Source organism: Pinus tabuliformis, chromosome J, assembly GCF_031772625.1.
Source record: "Pinus tabuliformis cultivar Carrire ecotype Pingquan chromosome J, CPIR1, whole genome shotgun sequence".
Taxonomy (NCBI): domain Eukaryota; kingdom Viridiplantae; phylum Streptophyta; class Pinopsida; order Pinales; family Pinaceae; genus Pinus; species Pinus tabuliformis.
In genome coordinates, this window is record NC_142295.1 from 745,768,899 (window position 1) to 745,789,603 (window position 20,705).

Genomic DNA, 20,705 nt, shown 5'->3' on the forward strand with positions numbered 1-20,705 from the left:
TAAATTGTGGTTTTTCTCCATCAATAATATCTAGTGCTTGTTCTTCATCTCATAAGCGTGGAACATCTTGTAAATTCTTACTAAGGAATTCACATAGGAAGAAAAATCGTTCATACAGTGACCATTATGGCAGTTTGTAAGAAGAGTATCACAACAGAGGCCACTGTTAAGCTCTTCCTTTAGCAAGTGTGGGTACATGTTGGGAACACACAATGGATTGTCTCAAATCGGGACAACGAATTCGTGAGTGATTTTGGTCAAGTATTTGGTCGATGCTAGATACCAAATTTACTAAGTCCATAAATTTAAGTCCCCAAATTGATGGCCAAATAGAGGTCGTCAACATAGTGATCATACAGATTATGTGCATCTACAACTCGAAGCATCCACGCACATGGGATGAAATCCTACCCTAGGTCCAACACAACTACAACTGAGCTCTCCATAGCTCAACGGGCCATATCCCCTTTGAGGTCGAGCTAGAATTTCAGCCACTATGTCTCATTGATATGGCCATTCCATTTGCAACTACTTAGGGAGACTCGACTCACGTCTAGTTCAAATTCTACACGGCTAAAAGGTTCATTGAGTGCATTCAACACATCTGCGAGCTCTTCCATGAGATATTGGATAAAGGTAATGCTAAGTAAATGTATCACCATGATCAACAGTGAGTTCCACACAAGTTCTAGGTGAGTGACAATTTTGGCTACATTTGCAGAAGAAGTGCTTCACTGGACCACACCACAAGCTTTTCCCACTTTGATATGCAAAATACACCATCACCAAGGCTGTGAGGGAAAATTCCTTCAATCTCAACATTCAATCGCTCCTTTTTTGGCACCTACTGCTCAATGTAGATCATGTTTGGCCATACTTTCCACCAATCCTCAACACATCCAACATTACAAAGCAACTCACATGAAACATAGTTGAACATAGACTCCATGAAATAGGCCACAACTAATCAAATGATGGATACATTGTTTAAGAAAAATCACCAACAGAGGATATTGCTATATCGACTTGTCAAAGTAGGGCAACTCCTTCATGAGGGAAAGTTGTTCAGTAGGGACCACATTCAACAGAGATTTCGTCACCTCATGGAGGATCTACACACAATGGGGACCATTGCTTCCTAAGTGGGGAGGAATAATTTAGGTGGATATTGGTGGCCACCCATGTATTCCACCTAGACCTCAAGTTGGTCTCATCTATTTCTTTGTTTATTCCAACATTTACTATTTTTATTAGTTTTTCAGCTCCTAAAGTTCCAGAGCAGTTTGATCCCCTAAACAATATTTTTTTAGGACCACTGCAACTTGCCGCAAATGTTGTAATACTCGGAGAGACCTTTCCAACAAGGTATTGTACGTGCTAAACAAAGATAATGTGACCATGTTATAACCTCAGGAAGTTGGTTTCCCAACTAACCCTAATGCGACCGAGAAATTCTTAGCATTACATCTCATGGTGTTAGGGTTTTGGTTTTTTAGGGTTTTCTCTTGTTGTTTAATAATAAGTAGGCCCTTGGGACTCATTTTAACACATTTTAGAGGCATGTAGCCACCACATCTCTTCTCAGATATAAGCTCCCATCATCTAAGCTAGTTTGTTTCCATTATTTTTGTAAACATATTTCAATATCAGGATATTCCATTGATATTTTGGGTTCATAAATGAAAAAAATATTGTTCAGTTTTACATAAGAGATGAATTTTGAGAGTGATAAGTTCTGTAACATTGTTAGTACCTTGATGCAAAATTTTGTTGTTATGGTCTCCACCTTTAATCCATACTAATATGCTTTTCTAATGCCATTCTTCATTATGCAACTTTAAAATTTTTTATTTTCTAGATATTGGTTCTAAGATGGCTCAATGTTGTAGTTCGGAGAAGAGGTCAGGGAAAATTGGGTCCAGCTAAATTTCATTCTCCTAATCAATTGATAATATTTCCTTTCTAATCGAAGAATGGAGATTAGAAAGGAAATCTTATCAATTGATCATGAAATTGAAATTTAGGTGGACCCAATTTTCCTTGGCCTCTTCTTTGAACTACAACATCGAGCCATCTTAGAACCGATATCTAGAACATAAAAAATTTTAAAGTTGCATAATGAAGAATGGCATTAGAAAAGAATATTAGTATGGATTAAAGGTGGAGACCGTAACACCAAAATTTTCCATCATGTTGCATCTAAAATAAGACAAATTAACTCAATATGGTCTATTGAAGATGACACACGACATAATATTTCTACAAGTGAGGAGATTAAAGAGGTGACTTTTCTTTTTTTCCAAAAAAAATTATAAGAAGGGTTTGTAGATTACATGGATGAAAAAATGTATTTTTTAAATAGTTTCTCTAACTTGGTCAGTGAGGAGGACTTAACATTGATGGACGATTATATCTCAGATGAGGAGTTACACCAAACCATTAAGGAGATGGAAAAGGACAAGAGCCCTAGTCCGCATGGTTGGGAAAACAACTTCCTCCTATTTTTTTTTACTTTATGGGGCTATATCTAGTGGGGATGGTGGAAGTTATCAGAATTTCATGATTTATCCCACATGCAATCAACTCTTCCTTCTTAAATATAATTCTTGAGATTTCGAATCCTAAGTCTCTTTCAGATTATATGCCAATATATTTATGTAATTATATCTACAAAATAATGTCCAAACTCATTGTTAATTGTATCAAAAAGATAATATCCCCACACATTTTTTTGGAGCAGTTTAGTTTCTTGCCCAATAGGAGAATACAGGACGCAGTGGCTATTGCTCAAGAATGTATCCACTCAATAAAATCGAGGAAGAAAAAATCACGTATTATGAAAATTGATCTAAATTAGGTATTGACCATGTTGATTGGGAATTCCTCACAATAATACTCTATAAAATCAGGTTCAAGCATAGTGATGCTTGATGGATAATGGCACGTGTTTCATCAACTTCAATGTCAGTTATTATAAATAGAGACCCCACAAATTTCTTCGAAATGGGAAGAGGGTTAAGATAAGAATAAGCATTTTCTCCTTTGTTATGTATATTAATTATGCTTGCTTTCAACACAGACCTTCACACTATGAAGGAAACTGGTGCTATTAAGGGATGCAAGATTTTCAAATATAGTAAGTTATCACATCTACTATTTGTAGACATTATACTTTGTGCAGTCAAGGAAAAAATTACTGAATGTGAATCCTTTCGCAAGACTTTTCAAATATTTCACACGGCTTCCCGTCTCTGTATAAACAGTGAGAAATCTAAGCTAATTTCATATGGGGGAGAATCACTAGAGATAAAAGATATATCATCCTTGTTTGGGGGGAGGATTCAATGTTTATCTAAGGTATTTAAATGTTTGGGATGCATCTTGAAACCAAACAAGTATAAAATATATGATTGGGAACTACTTGTTACACAATTCGAGAGGACTTTGATGAGATGGGCCATAGATGACTATCATTGGGAGGTAGGTTAATTATGGCCTGATTTGTTTTTCAAGGAATCCCTATGTTCTCGATGCACATTTTGCAAATTCCAAATGCTATCATAAAACATATTGGGTATTCAATAGAAAATTTTCTTTCGTCCCAATTTGGTCCCCATAAAATGATTTTTCTTATTGCGCTAAATCTCATTTCTATATTCTAAAACAAGGGTGGTTAAGGAATCCCGAACAACCAAAGATTTAATGAGGCACTCATGATGACCAGTCTCTAGTGTATGTTTAGGGATATAGGTATATGTCATTCCATCATGATGGACAAATACATTTCCTAGGTTTTGATCGAGGCATTCATATTAGCATGAACCCCATCAAAATCTTGTATTCAGTCATCTCAAGAAGCCTAAGGGTTGTGGTGCCATGGTTATGTAGTAATATGCACTAGGCCATTGGGGATGGACATAAAATTCATGTGGGTTTGGATGTCATTAAAGGAATGTCGAGAAGTCATCTTTTATATGCCCCATTAATCAATTTCCTCTTTGAGCAGGTGCTAAACAATCTAGCGAGCATTAGGAGGGGACAATTGTTGCCTTAATATTCCACTTTGTGGCCACATCAAATATTTCTTAGGATTCCAGTGTTTATGGAGGCCGAATGGAAAGCCTACATGTGTAATATCTCTTAATCTGATATTTCCTTTTGCACACACCCAGACAAACTGGAATTGGGTGGAAGATAATTTGATGGTTGCATTAGAGCTACAGAAGAATAGAGACACATTATTTCTTGGTCACTATCCCTTCCCTTTGTTGATCTATGTTATCCCACCTGGGTATTGTAGGGTCCCACATAATATCATATGTTTCACATGGTTAACCCTCCATAATCATATTCTCACATTGTAAGTTAGCGGCGGAGGATTGCTTACATCTATTCTGCATCTACCCTTTTTCTACGTACATTTGGAAATGGGTGATTTCACTCTTTGGATTATAGATTGATGTGGACCATAGTTATGTGGTAGCATGCATTAGTTCTTGGGATCGGAAAATCAGGCTTATAGAGTTGTTCCTATCTACGTCTTCTAGGATATTTCCCATGCTCAAAATGCTTATATCTTCGAAGGATCCTCCCCATTTTTTTTCCATCCATATTGTGGTTGATTTGGCTAACATCTTTCCTATTTGTTTCTTTGATGGGGATTTTGCTAACGGGTGTTGTGGGTGTGGGGTGTCTGTCTATATTGAATCTATTCTATCCTTTCTCTTTAGATGGTGCTAGGGTCTCGGAAACAACTGTGGTGCTAAGATGTTGGCCTTGTGGGGAGATTTACACGTGTCACTTTGGGTCAACATCAATAATATTTTGTTTTTCAAGGAATCCCTTTCCACGATTCATGGGATACAAAACCATTTCTTTTAAAAGTCCCAACCCTTCGCAACCAGATACACTGTATTTTATATCTCAATGCTCTATTCTTACAGATTTATTTTGAACATATCTACACAGAAAAGAATGTTGGATTTGATTCCCTCTCTAAGCGCGCTCTCTCACTTTTTCCTAGCTACATGTTTTTTGAACAAATTGTGGACAGATCCATTGGTAGTGAGGGCTCTTTCACTTTAGTCTTGTTACACTCTATTTTTTTCTTGTGGCCTTCATTGCCTTGTAAATATTATAAATATATTATAAATAATATTAATAAATATTTATTCATTATAAATATTGACTAGTTATATTAATATTATTAGACAAGCTTAAAGAATGATAATAGACATCAAAACACCACTTTCCATACACTCCGCAAGTACAACGAACAAAGTCTGTATGATTGCTACCAAAAGTATCATTTTTGAACAAACGAAGGTGTCATGACCATTAAATGCACTAAAAATGTTCTAATGAATTCAATGACACTTAATAATGATCAATACCACTTGAAACACATAAAGTGACTTGACATGACACTTGACGACCAAGGTGACACTTGATACCAAAGTTAAGTAGGCTCCAAAACGTGAATGTAGCGAAATTTTGGAGGGTGTTGTAGCAGCGACAACACCTTCCTAGAGCAACACCAAATTGACTTCCACAATTAATAAATAAATATGAATCTACTTTCTTATTTCCTTATCTTGGTTGGAATTCCTACCTATTTTTCTTATATTTGTTGCTCTCAAAAAGCAAGTACCTCTCTCTTTCTTAAAATGGGTCCACCATAACTTGCCATTTTTCTTTACCTTGGATTTAAAATGGATTTGTTAGATTTAAATAGGTTATGTCGTACATTCATTGGCTCGGGTTCATTGATAATGTAGGTAATAGTGGGTAAAACACCATGTTACAAAGCACACTATGACAAATAGATCTTGGAAAGCCTTGATAGAGAAAAAAATCCATGTTGTATCAAATAGTTTCTTGGATTAACAAATTCTAAGAAAGAATGGAAAAGCCAACTAATAATCAAGATCTTTCTAAAAATATATCTAATATATATAACATACATAATATGTAAGAAAATATTATTTATCATATTTATAACTATTATTTATGTAATTATTTTTTTCTTTCTTTGTGGATGGATGGGACAATCCTTCAAGGTTGTTAGTTATTATATATTAAACAATTACAATTACTTTTTTCTTTTTGCGTGCAAAAGATATAATTTTTTTATTTAGAATTACAAATTAATTACATTTTGGCATTTCCTCTCCCTATTGGTAAAGCAATCATGTTCTAATCCATCCATAATTTTTGTACAAAGAAATGTTTAATTATTGAGACATATACATGTTAATATCGTATTATGCTTTCCTTCTTATTAATATTTTGATTTGAGAAATGAGAGGGTCTATATAAAATTAACCAATCTAAGAGGAATAAATCTTCTCAATGAAATAGAAGATGTATATATTTTTTAAATATTTATATTCTCAACCACCATAGATTTCAATATATCATGTTAAGAATAGGTGCTCCTTGCTTCCAATATATCTATATTTTGTTGTAATTTTTTTTCAATATGTTACAACCTTTATTTCCAAATTGACAGGAGCGAGTCAAGGCATTCAAAGTGCAGAGGGTGTAATATGCAACAAGTTTCTATCAAGGTACTTTACAATCTTACAGATTCTTATCACTCTCACATTTCATGCCTATATAAAATTCATAATATTTATTCATTTATGAACCCAAAATAACAGATTGAAACGTAGGAAATTTTGTGATAGAAAATCTCGTCCCAGAGTATAATACTAACATTAAATTGCAAAAACTACTATAGAGAAAAAATAAAATAAAAAAATAATGCTTAACAAAATGTCTACTCTAAACCTAATGACATGCTCTCAAATTCATGTTCAAACAAACCTAATTGCAGAAGGAGGTGTACTCTACCATTGCAGAGTGATTTAACTATTAATTTTCATACCTAATGTTGAAAAGCTCACTTATGTATTCACCGGTTTTCCCTTTCAACATATCACCAATAGTTTGACACGTGACCACCGTGTAGTTGGCAGCCTTTGTAACTTCAAAGAGTGATGCGCGATCATCTGCCAAAGCTAATATATATAATGATATATTAATATATTATATATTATATTATAAAAAAATAATATTGTATTAGTATAAAGTTATTAAATTTAATAATATTAATATTATAATATATTAATATGAATATTAGATTTAATAATAATATAAATATTGATTTTTTAATATCTAATATGTTAAGGTTAACAATGTGGTATTAATAATAATTTGGCTTATTTTTTGGATCATAGGCTGAACAACAAATAAAATAAAATTAATAATTGAAGTATATGGTCTTTCACACCGAAAAAAATATCTAGCAATGTGGACATATGGTGGACATTAGCATGTAAAAGTTGTACATGTAAAGAGACAAGCATTGTCTCATTGGATTGTGGAATCATGGTTGAATTCAAGCAATCCACTTCATCAAGATCAAAAGATGAAAATATTACTGAAGGGAATATACAATAATTTGGGAAAATACAAAAAATTATTGAGTTTCTTTAACTCTATTTTAAATGTTTTATTTTTAAGTGTAGATGGTATGCAGAATTTGAGAGTGTGGGAAGACATGATACACATAGTGGATTGATTTGTATAGATTCGTCAAAGTTCTTATGGAAGAGTAAGGATCCTTATCTTCTACCAATTGATTGTGAGCAATTATTTTCCTAATTCAAATAATAGATGATGTATTCATTCATGTACACTTACTTACCTACATTCATTTTTAAAGTAACTTTATCAATTTTTTTAAAGTAACTTTCTGCACAACATCTCTTGCATATATGTGACAACATCTCCCTAGTGTACTCTATTGTAGAGCCCATCTTAGGCCAATTATTATTATTAATATTATGAAAACAATTAGTGCCATGGAAATGAAGTCTTATGTGTGAGGAGGTTCAAAGTTCAATTTCCCTAATTTACCTATGAAAATCATATATAGGGACATACAAATTATAGCGGTAGTAGTTAAAATGGAGACCAACATAGTTGTTTATTCCTTTATATATTAAAAAATAATTAAAAAAAGGAATCAATAGGTAATGAAGTCTTATGTGTGAGGAGGTTCAAAGTTCAATTTCCCTAATTTACTTATGAAGGTCATATATAGGGACATACAGATTACAGTTGTAGTAATTAAAATTGAGACCAACAAAGTTGTGTATTCCTTTATACATTAGAAAATAATTAATAAGTGTTAATAATATATATATTTAAAAGAAAGTATGTTACAATATTACTTTTAAGAGAAATAAAAATAAAAATTATAATTTTTTTTAATTAAGGTAGTTTTAATATCATTGTTTATCAATACTACATATCTAAAGCATGATAAAACATTTCATCATTAAAATAATTTATCTAACTCTAATCTTAATTTAATTTTATGACAAACTTGATAGATCAATTACTTTTAACATAAATTTCAACATGCATTCTAATTGCTATGCTTAAAAAAGACTTTTGCACCTTGACACATTTGATCCCACTAGAAGCTTGATAGATTAAGAATTAAGATGAATCTAGGCTATTTTCATGTTATATGGCATAAAGAAATAAGTGTTTTTTTATTTTTATAAATGATAAGTGTTTCATTTATTTTTTCATATATTACTTTTTAATATAAAATATTTTTTAATTAAATAATTATTTTTTTTAATTCATTTTGAAATTAATATTTAATTATATTTATTTTTTTTATTTTTCTTTATAAATATATTTTTCAGGAATAATTTATCCCCAAACACATTAAGTTTGGTTAAAAAACCTACCTAGACCTAAGTTGAATATGAACTTAGATCCATCTTATTGACCCATTTAATGAGCAAAGAAAATCTGTTGAGGTGCAAAGCTCTTTTATAGTAAAAAGACATTTAACCTCGTCAGGCGTTTGGTAGATACAAAATTAAGAGTGATCTATGTTGGTTAATTTATTTTTCATTAACATAATTTAAATTTTTTAATAAGATTAAATCACTGATTTTTTTCTTTATATAAAATATATATTCTTATTTGATATTCTTTTCTTTTTTGCTAAAGCAAGAGTGTTTTCTTCTCATTCATTAACTAAAAAGTTACAAAACTATGTTACAAATCCCGACATTGATGCCTACAGGAACATCCAGTCTCTGCCATGCTTCAAAAATCGGGCCTAGGGCCCACAAAACTCTGTGACCGCCATCGACTATAGGATCTGATTCTAAGGATCTCACGGTCGAGGGGTAAATTCGGAAAATCAATTAGCACACAAATTAACAAACACCCTAGACTTGAAGGGAAATTAAACCCATTCAAGAGTTCAAGTGGGTCCACCCAGGGAGATAAATCCTGAGCTACTTTAACGTTCAAAACCCCTGAGACACCACCAGGATTGCGATAAGCTCGGAGGATAACGCTACCAACAATATTGATGAATCGTGGTCATAGATCTTCACAACTTGGATCTGACAGTTGAGGGGAATATCGGGTAGAGAAGAAGCACGAGGAAAACCTACTTGATATAGGCGGTTTTCTCTATCCTCCTGTAGCCACATCATTATTGGCGAGTGGCATCAGGGGCAAACCATGACAAACCACCTGGGAGCTTGGGGACGCCCGATAAACAACTAAACTCGTAAACCTCTATTTTCTTTGAAAAGGAAAACCGCTCTATCTCCACATCCTTCGGTCTGTCTGAAAGATCCCCTTGCAATGATTATGTGGTCTTTTGCTTGATGAACCCTTGTCCTCCATTTGGCTAATTTCCCAATTGCTGCTTCTCCTTCATACTGTGATAATGTTCACTATCTGTGCGTGCCAGACTGTGGCATTCCTCATGCAATTTCCCTACAGGTGCTAGCTTCCACTTGTGTATACCGTGATCTTTTTTGTAGAGCACCCCTTCATTTGCCAGCCGGTCCACTAATTTGTAGGAATTTCTGTGCAGATGTACGAAACATAGGGTTCTCAAGACGCTTAGATGAGATTGAATACGATGATAGACCTACAAAAGTCGCCAGTGGTTCAAGAATTTCTCTAGTGCTAAGCCATTTTCTATTTTTTTATTGAATTAATTGTTAATTCAGAGTCAACCTCTATGATAGTGTTTGGCATATTGAGATCTCTCAGAATCACTAAGCATTTCTCTATGGCCATTAATTCCACCATATTGTTGGTATCATTCACTAAATTACTATGGAAGATAATTATAATATTCCCCTTGTCGTCTTTTATAGCTCCACCATAACCTGCAACCCGAGGGTTTCCTTTCGAGTCTTCGTGTGTATTAAATTTGAAGAAGTGAGGGGGATGGTGGCTGCTAGTAATCATGCCCCATTGTAGAGTGTGTTGTAATCCTATTTGTGCCCTGGGGGACAAGCTTCTGGAGGTCCAAAAGCAAAAGAATGTGAGCCTCTTGGTGAGATGGAGGATACTCAGGAGGTTGGTTCTGAAGGGTATTTACGATTTCTTTGAGTTGCCCTACGGGTTGAGCTATTATGTTTTGGGTTGATCTAGATCTATCATTGAAAATTTTGTTATTGCATTCTTTTGAGACATTGTAGATCAAAAAGCCTAGGATCAAAGTCTAGGCTATGTTGACTATCTCATTCTAAGAAAGTTTTTTCCTCCAATTCTTTAATGTTTTAGGGATGTTGTTTTCATCCCGGTCAGTTTGCCTAAAGATAGAGGCAACCCAGTTCCGTAAGGTCGAGGTGAATGTGCAGAGGTTAAGAAGGTGATGCATCATTTCTTCCTGAAGACCACACAACCAGCATCTAGAAGGTCCAAAAAATCCTTTCTTTTAAAGATTTTCCCAAGTCATAATCTTTTTGTGTCATACCATCCACACAAACAACTTGACTTTCATCCAGTGAGGGTTCTTCCATAGGTCCTTCCATATTTTATCAAGGCTTCTCAAATTATGTCCACTGGAAATTTATTCAGCTTCTTTGAGGTTGAAGTTGCCCTCACTGTTTCTTCCCCATCTAAGTTGATCTATGAAAGTTGAGATCAAAATTTTGCTCTTTTCCAGGATTGTTGCAAGAGCTTCATTCTGGGCCTTCAGAGGAGTCTCTTCACTGTAAACTGATACCTTCCATATTCTCCATTTATTATTGTTCCTTGTCTGATCCCAATAGTCACCGACCTTTTTAAGTCCTTTGCTCACACTATCATCTTTGAGAATATCCAGTCCTTCTCTGCATAAGTTGCATTCCTGCTGCGAATTATCCTCACAAAACCAGGCTAAGTTCCCATTTATAATCTCCCAGAAACTATGTTTCTGAACTAATGCTCTGTTCTCCCAAGCATTGTTCCAAATATGGGAGCCCCTGGTGTGTCCAGTCATTCTAATATGGTTCCATTCTTTCTAGTCCTTTGCATATTTATGTTTCGAGTGCTTGGCCCGTGGGTTTCTTGATTCCTTCAGCCATCTCCACCAAGGTTTGGCCCCTAAAACTTTGTTGAGAGTATCCCGATCATGGAGCCCCAGAACCCCATGAGTTTTTGGTTTGCAAAGTTTGTCCCAAGCTACGAGAGTCCATTTCTTTTTTTCCTCCCCTTTTCCCCAAAGAAAATCTCTTTGAATGTTCCTGATTTGCCGTACTACACCTCTAAGGATAGGAAGAGTTGAAAACATGTAGATTGGAATAGTTTGCAGGACTGCCTTTGTGAAAACTAGCCTACCTGCTAGCTTTAGAGAGCTACTTTTCCGATTGCTGACTTTTTCCTTTAGTTTATTAGTCAATGGCTTGCAAACTTCCTTGCTCAGAGGTTTGTCCGTGAGAGGTATTCCGAGATATCTGAAGGGAAGATGATCTCTCTGAAAGCCAAGAATTCTGGAGAGGTTTCTTTGAATAGCAATATTAGTGTTGAAAAAGAATACTTTTGATTTTGTGAGACTTACCTTTGTACCAGTTGCCATAGCAAAATATTGCAGAATTTGTTTGAAAGCTTTGTCTTCTTTGACCGTGGGTGTGCCCTGTAGCATGGTGTCATCTATAAATTATTGATGAGTCAAAGAATCTCTATCATGGGTAAGCTTTAGACCCTAGATTCTGCCTTCTCCCTTGGCTGAAATGATCGCTTTTCCTAATCCTTCCATCATAAGGATGAAGAGAAAGGGAGAGAGTAGATCTCCTTGCCTAAGACCCCTCGAGGGTTGAAATGAATTGGATGGAGAACCATTGAGAAGGATAGAAAGGCGAGCAGATGTACCAGAGCCATTACCCAACTTATCCAATTATGGTCAAAGCCATATGCTTTTAGAACTTCTCTGATGTGTGACCAGCTTAATTTTTCATAAGCTTTCGCTAGGTCAAGCTATATGATCATACCTACTTGCTTATTAATCTTGAGAAAGTGCACTATCTCATGAGATTGAATGATGTTATTGAGGATTTTCCTTCCTTCCACATATCCAGTTTGCTCCTCACACAGAGAGTTGGAAGAAGGGGCTTCAGTCTGTTTGCAATAACTTTAGAGATAATTTTGTATACTACATTACAGAGGGTTATGGGTCTAAATCGGTTTGGCATCATTACTTTATCCTACTTAGGAATTAGGGCTATGAAGGAGGCATCTAGCACTTTGAGGATTGTTTTTTAGATTCTTAAATCCTCCACCACCTCTAGTATGTCATGTTTGACTATTTCCTGGCCTGCCTTGAAGAAGTGTACGTTGAAACCATCTGGGCCTGGAGCTTTCCCATTGTGCATCTATTTGATTACTTCTTTGATCTCCTCTTCCATCACTAGCTTGTTCAAATTATAAGTATCTTCCCTGGTGACCAGTTTTGGAATGTGTTGAGTAAATATTTTAATAAATAAAGATCTGTCTAAAATAGGCTCGTCTGCAATTTTTTGAAAATGTTGTACAAGAATGGATACCATATCTTTGTGCGTGCTTGGTTCTATCCCTTGAGGATCTATGAGTTTTGTAATCTGATTATGATCCCTATGTTCCATGGTAGATTTGTGGAAAAACCTTGTATTTCTTTCTCCTTCTTTAAGTCATTTCACTCTTGATTTCTACTTCCAGAATAGCTTTTCCTACTCACATCTATTGTCCCATTCTTGTTGGAGAGAGTCATCTTGCATTTTCCTATCATCAGTGAAATCATCCTCGATGAGAATTTGGTTAATTTTTGTAACTTTTGTTCCACTTCCTTTTTGGCTTTAAAAATATTGCCAAACTCCTTTGTTCCATTCTTTAAGTTTGACCTTTATCTGTTTGAGTCTTTGTTGTAGAAGGACCATTTTCGTGCCTTGAATGGGAATGTCTTCATTCCACCATTTACCAATATTGGTGATTAAGTCAGGGTGAGTAAACCAAACATTTTCAAACCTGAAAGGTCTATTCCTTGGAGTGCCAATAAAAGAAGCCTCTAACTGAATAGGCTAGTGATATGATCCTCCAAAAGGAAGGATAAAAGCATTCAAGTTAGGGCCAGAGAGAAAGAGGTTCTCCGAGATGATGAATCTATCTAGTTTCGAGGCAACATGGGGAGATCCTCCCCTCTTATTGTTCGATATGAAGGTACCATTTGCTTTTTCCAAGTCCACTAGCCTCATGTCGATGAGGAGGTTTTGGAAAGAAATAGAGTCTCTTCCTATTGTTCTGGTTCCTCCTTTTTTTATTGTGAGATATTTGATCATTTTGAAATCTCCACCCAGAATCTAGGGCATTACTCGGGATCTCTCCCTAAGCTCCTCAAGTGAAGTGAGAAGCTTGAGTTTGTCTTCAGGTTTTTTAGGACCATAGACATTTGTGACCATATAGATTTCCTTTTCACCCAAAGGTTGGATAACCATTGAAGGGTAGTTCCTTGAAGCTTCAACATCTAGAATTCAAAATTTCCGAGGGTTCCAAAGAGTAAGAATCCCACCCACTGTATTATTGGCTTTGACTTCTAGGTGCTCATATTTACTAAGCCATTTTCTATGAATCACCGGGAATTTTTCTATGGAACATTTTGTTTCCTCTATAAACACCATATCTGGGTTTTCTTCTTTTATTCTATTGCTGAGATTCCTTTGTTTTCTTTTACTTCCTAGACCCCTAATATTCTAGGTTGTGAGCTTCATAATGATGGGTTTTTAAATGATTAACTGGTGAGATCTTTCATCTTACCTGAGTTGAGTATGAGTTTCCCACACTCTATTAGCAGCTCATTTTGTCTCTTCCTTCCCCTTTTCTTGTTTGGGTTCTTGGCGGAGTGTCCTGACACTTCCTCCATTGATTGGACCTGTCTATGTTCCTGACTATCATGGCTTATTTTGACTCCATTGGGTTTTTTCAGAGACCACCAAAGGAAGAGTTGTTGTACTCTGTCAAACTCCTCTTGTGGTAGGGAGTCTATCCCTTTGTTGGTTCCCTAGTTTAATATTTTTTCTAGATCAAGATTCTCCCTCTCAAGAATCTCTTGTAGTTCATGGTCCTCTATTCCAACTTCACCTGGGGTCATCTCCTAGTCCCTACTTGATTCCATATTGCTTGGTATAGTCTCCCTTTGTTCGTTGTTTTCCTGTATTATATCCATACCCTCCTCCTTTTCCTTCTCTTCGGGATGGTTGTCTCGTGCATCATCTTTTCAAATCTTCCCTCCTTCTTCTTCTAAAATTTCAAAACTGTTGCGACTTGGTATCTTATTCTCACTGGGTTTCTTTTGGTAGTTTCTTCCCCCTCCTTTTCCCTCTGCCTCCCAACTTCGTGAATTCTTTAGGATATTTGTCTGTATTGGTTCTTGGATTATCCTCCCTTTTTTTTTGTGGGAAGTCCCTAAAGAGGCGCCCATGTTCATGACATTTTTGACATCTAAATGGGACATGTTCATAGTCCACCACCTGTACCCATTCCTCATTGTATACTTCTAGGACAACTTCATCCGGGAGTGCTCCTGATAGATCCATTTCGACACATATTCATGTGAAGGAAGTATATTTACGTCGTAGAGTTGCCTCTGATATTTTTAGAAAATGTCCTAATTTATTTCCCATTGCTTTTAAGGATTCAGGAAACCAATAATCTAGAGGTAAGGAGTATAGTCTTATTCATACTAGGACCGACGTGAACGTTTCTAGCTCTAGGACAAAGTTCATCACCCAGCGTCGCATGTATGGGCCTGCAGTAGCATGGAAATAGGGTCATCCTTCAAACACTTTGTCTTTGTCCTCTAGGCTAGTGCAAACCACTGCGAAGAAACCCTTGGACTCTAGATGCAGAGTTATTTCTCCCTTTGGTCTCCTGTTGTTTTTTATCAATGTGTACAGATTCTTCTCTGGAGGCCATATACCCATAAACTTGCATATAATAGCATAAGTCTCCATGTGATCTCTGTGCGCCTACAGTGTAGGATCATTAAGAACCACCTGGGGTTGGATGGTTGACTTAGGTTTATAGGGTACTGTTGCAGATTTGTACTCATTTCTCTGACTGTTGTCCCCTGGTCTCTCCTCCCTTCAGACCTCCCTGTGAGTCTCTTCATGTTCATCGGAATTATTGCTTTCCGATTTTTTTGTGTTTGTCTTCTTTTTTCGTGCCTCCAAGGGTTTCTTGAATCCATTCAAAATTGCTTCCTTGCTTTTGTTTGATATGACGTTACTATAGGAGGGAGTGGAACTCCCTCCTCCCGGTCCCTCCATTGCTACCAGCTCGCTCCTTTTGTTGCTCCATGTTCTAAACCCTTCCCCCGCAATATGTGACAAATCTCTATTCTTAATTGATATACATTTGAAACAATAAAATAATAAAAGACAGTTCATGTGAGTGGAATAAATCAATTATTGTACATTCTTCCCCAAACAAAATAAGTTTGGTTAAAAAACCTACCTCCACATACAAGTTACTAGCAACTTAGATCCATCTTAATGCCCCATTGAATGAGAAAAGCAAACAATTTGAGGTGCAAACCTCTTTTACAGTAAAAGGAGATTTGATCCCTTTAGGTGTTGCTAGATACAAAATTAAGAGTGATATAGGTTGGTTAATTTAATTTTCATTGGTATAAAATTTAATGAGCTTAAATCATTGATTTGTTGCTCTATATAAAATATATATTCTTAATTGACATTCATTTGAAATGATAAAATAATAAAAAAATAGTTCATGTGACTGGAACAACTAAATTACTTTACACAATATTAAAAAAAAAAGACTCACATGAAAAATAAAGGTGGTAAAAAAAAATCACATGAAAAAAAGATGGTAAATGCCTCACATGAAAAATAAAGGTGGTAAAAAAAATCACATGAAAAGAAGATGGTAAATTTAAACAGTTAAACTATTAAAGTTTTTCATTTTGTTTTTAATTTTAAAAATATTAAATTTATCTTTAGAATTAAAATACAACTTAAATTACAAAAATTGTCAATTTTGCAAACTATTATAAATTTAAATTTGACTAAAAACAAAACATTTAAATTCATCTTAAACAAAATGGCTATACTAACTATAATAAAATTCTTAAAATGAAATTTATAGATAATTCCACAGCTCTACTTGCTAATTAAGGAAAATAAGTAAAACTCTCCATAATATGTTTTCAATTCAAAATCCAGTAGAAACTAAAAAGGTATAAAAAAATCCCGGATCCACGTGTCTGACGGCACTAACGGCGCGTGGCCATTGGTATGGTTGGGCACGTGGATCCTCTGTATAGCCACTTATCCTCTCGAGGTTCTGTTCATCACTTCTCACCTGCTCCATCTTAATGCGTCTTTAATGACACCACGAGAGCCATTCACTCTAGCTAATTTCTTGATCATGGCACTTCTAACCTGCCATAATCGTGATTAGCCTTCTGGTTCTGCCTTCAAGCCATCCTCTATTCCCACTGCTCTCACGCTCGCAACTGCTTGCTAACCTGAGCTCTGCAACCAAGTTATTTTTCTCCTTTCGCTGCTTCATTCGTCCTCCAAGAAGCCAGGTTCTTCCCATCACTCCAGCCATGCCGAAATTGTGAAAGCAGATGCACTGCAGAAGAGGCAGCTCTCACGGGTAAACTAGGCACCAGGCCACCTCCTTCATGACAGACTCTTCAAGTTCTGGCTCGGACCTGCGCTTGGTTAGATATCCTACCACTCGGAGTGGACGAGGTAGGGGCAGAGGTTTACATATACCAGTTCCAAGTTCTTTCCACTCAATGGCCAATGTCGCTCAGCTTCGTTTCCCTTGTAGCCATGGCTCTTCCACTTTCATGGCCACGGTCACCATTGAGCTTAGCGAGCTCAATTCGAGTCATGAAGCTGGCCCCCTCAGAGCGACTTCGGACACGACGGTGGCAGACATTCCAGGTCCCAACGACGCAAAGCCCGAATCGAGTAAAGCTATAGGCTCTGGTAAAGGCAAGGCTTCGAAGAGGATGGAGAATCCAACGAGCTCCTCTGATGACGACGATGAGAACAAATTTGGATGCCGCATCACGGAGGAGCCACCTGACCTCTCTCCAGATGCCTAGGCAGGTTAGTTTTTATGGGTTCTATTGGAATTCTTTCAGCTTGAAAAGGTTGATACGCATTCGCTCATTCTGCCAGTTTCTTATATGCAAAGGGTACTCTGTCAACCTTCAGATTCCATTTTGGTCACAGTCATAGTCACCTCTGTTTTCAGCGATGGGTTGTCGTGTTTTTGGTCACAGCAACCAAATCTAGTCTTATTGTCTGGGTTGTCATTGTCTCGGTTGTTGTATAGATCCAGTTTAATTCCCAATTCCATGTTTTGGTTGTCGTATAGCTTAGGCTGTTTAATTCTCAATTTCAAGTACAACTATGGGGCTTGCGATCATTTTTCTTTATTCAGGAACAGGGTCTCTTCATTTCTGGAAGGCAATACTCTACTAGATTTTGGCACGCAGAAACGCTTTGCTTGCAATCATGCCACAATTTTGGGCTATCTCCATGAGGTCATGGACTTGGAGTATTATATTTTTGTATTAATACAGAAGTAGCCTTATTCAGAAAAAAAAAAAAAAAAGGTTAAAAAAAAAACCTATAAGAACCTAGAAAATATTTCCATTTATTTAAAATTTACTATTTTTTATTATCTTCTTCACAAACGCAGATGCCATTGAACCACATTTTGAAGGTCTATGTCTTAGTTTCAACTAAGAAACAACCTAATATTTAAAACTTTGGATCAATTGTCTAGAGTTTCTTTTCTGTTGAGATTTTCTGTTTTATGTAAAATAGGCAAAAATCTCAGTAGATGAAAACAATAGGAATTTGTTGCTAGATTAGCTCGAGGTTGTTGGGAGGGAGTTAATGCATCCTAAATTTGAGTTGAGAGGATTTATGAGGCAGTTAGATTTTCCTTGCTATAAAACAGGTATCCATACGGATGGTTTTAGTGGTGTGAGAGTTTGTGAGAATTTGGTTAATTTTGTAATCTCCTGTTTGATTAATAAAGATTGCCAATGCCTATGTTTGGTGGACGTAGCCCAGATTGGTTGGGTGAACCACGTTAAATTGTTGTGTCTCCTGTACTTGATTTTATTTGCTGAATATATGTTTAATTTGCTGTGCATCTTAGCTCTAACAATTGGTATCAGAGCAATGTTGGAGGTGGAGCACAGTTGATTGCTGGTGGTGCATTGGATCAGGCAGCGTGCTGGAGCGCAAGTGTTGCTGGAGCGCTGGTGCGTGGAGGTGTTGCCTGGTGATGTGAAGAATTGTTGGTGCACACTGTTGTTGATGTGTTGGGCGTGGACCAACTGCTGATGCATGATTGAGCCTGCGTGATAAACCTGCGTGGAGTTCCGGAGTGCTGAGCTGATTGGACCTGCGCTGAGTTGAGGTGGTATTCAATTGATTGCTGGAGGCGTGTTGGACTGCTGTCCAACTGCGTGAAGATTGCCGAGTCTGCTGGTGGAGTGAGCAATCTATCTTTTACTAACGCAGCGCCGGTTCAACCCTTCGTTGTAGATGTGGCCGAGTTAAATTCATTGTTGTCTGGTGTGTTAATTGATTGCTGCGGTGGCCGAGTTAAATTCATTGCTGTCTGGTGCTGATGCGTGGACTTAAATCAACATTGTCCAAAGCTTTGATTGTTGGGGTGTTGGAGCCGTGGAGCCATTCTTGAATATTGTGTAGTTGTTGAGCCATCTTGAGTCGTAGAGTGTGGATCCATATAGCCATCCTGAAATGTGTGAACATTGTTGAGGCTATAGCAGAAAGGCGCAGATGGAGCTTGCTACCATTGGAGCTATTTTTTAAGAGTTTTTTCTTCTGAATTTTTTTTTTTTGAAGCTAGTGATTCTTGAGAAGCGGTTCAGAGGTATATTTGAGACACATATTGCTAGAGTTTTCAATTTGAATGTGTTAATTTAGAGATGTGAAGCCAACAAAGCAAATGCAAGATGGAACTAATTCGAAGAAGGCACGTTATCCTAGTTTGAGGAAGGTACGTTGGACTGTAAACTGGCCTTTATAAAATTTATTAAATTGATTACTCTTGATGGGAATCGGATGCTTTTGTTGAGATTAATTTCTGTGATTTAAAGATCAGAGATAAATTGTTCAGTTGGAGCACGACCTTGGTGTATTGCTTAAAATTCAGATATACATTTTTTTTTTTAATTTCTGATCTTTAATAGTTGGATTTTGGAGATTATTGTGTCTTTTGGTTGATACAAAATGGCGAAATATCAGAGTGCCCGGTTTGAAATTGAGAAGTTTAATGGCAAAAATAATTTTGAGATCTGGAAGGTGAAAATGTATGATTTCTTTGTCCAACATGGTGTGGCAAACACGTTGTTGGGCAAATCCAAACAACCTTACAACATCACAGATAATGAGTGGGCCGAGATGGATGAAAGAGCGATAAGCGCAATTCGACTGTGTCTGGCTGATGATGTCCTGTTTAATATCGTTTCGGAGACAACAGCTGCTCGTTTGTGGACGAAACTGGAGAAACTGTACATGACTAGATCCTTAACCAATAGGATACTCCTGAAGCACAGTTGTATAGTTTGCGAATGAAGGAAGGTACATCGATTGCTGATCATTTAAATGCTTTTAATACTCTTCTTATGCAATTACAAAGTATATAATTAAATATTCAATCCGAGGATAAAGCTATTACTTTATTGTGCCCGTTGCCTGAATCGTGGGACCATTTTGTTACTTCTAAAAGTCTTAGTTCATCAGAAACTATTGAGTTTGATGATGTAGTTGCATCCTTATTCTTGGAAGAAAAAAGGAGAAGGTCGCATTCAGAAACCTCTACATCAGAAGCTATGATGGTTAGAGGTCGTTCGAAAGAAAGACGCCCCAAGAGGCCGAGCGACTCACGTTCAAAGTCGAAAGGGAAGAAGAGTAAGCTAAAGTGTTGGTTTTGTGGCAAATCAGGGAATTTAAAGAAGCACTGTTGGAAGCGACAGCAGCAAACTTCAAAAGCAGATTCTTCGACACAGAAGAAGGACGAAAATACGACAGATACAGGTTCGACATCCGGTTCAGGTATGAGTGATGAAGTATTATCAGTTAATGTGTCAAATCATGGTAAACATTGGTTGTTAGATTCCGGTGCATCAAACCACATGTGTATTCATAAAGACTAGTTTACGACACATAAATCAATTGATGATGGTGTTGTGTACATGGGTAATGATGTAACATGTAATATTGTGGGAATTGGGAGTATACAAGTGAAAATGTTTGATGGAACAACACAAATATTATCTGATGTGAGGCATGTACCAGATTTAAGGAAACATTTGATTTCATTAGGAG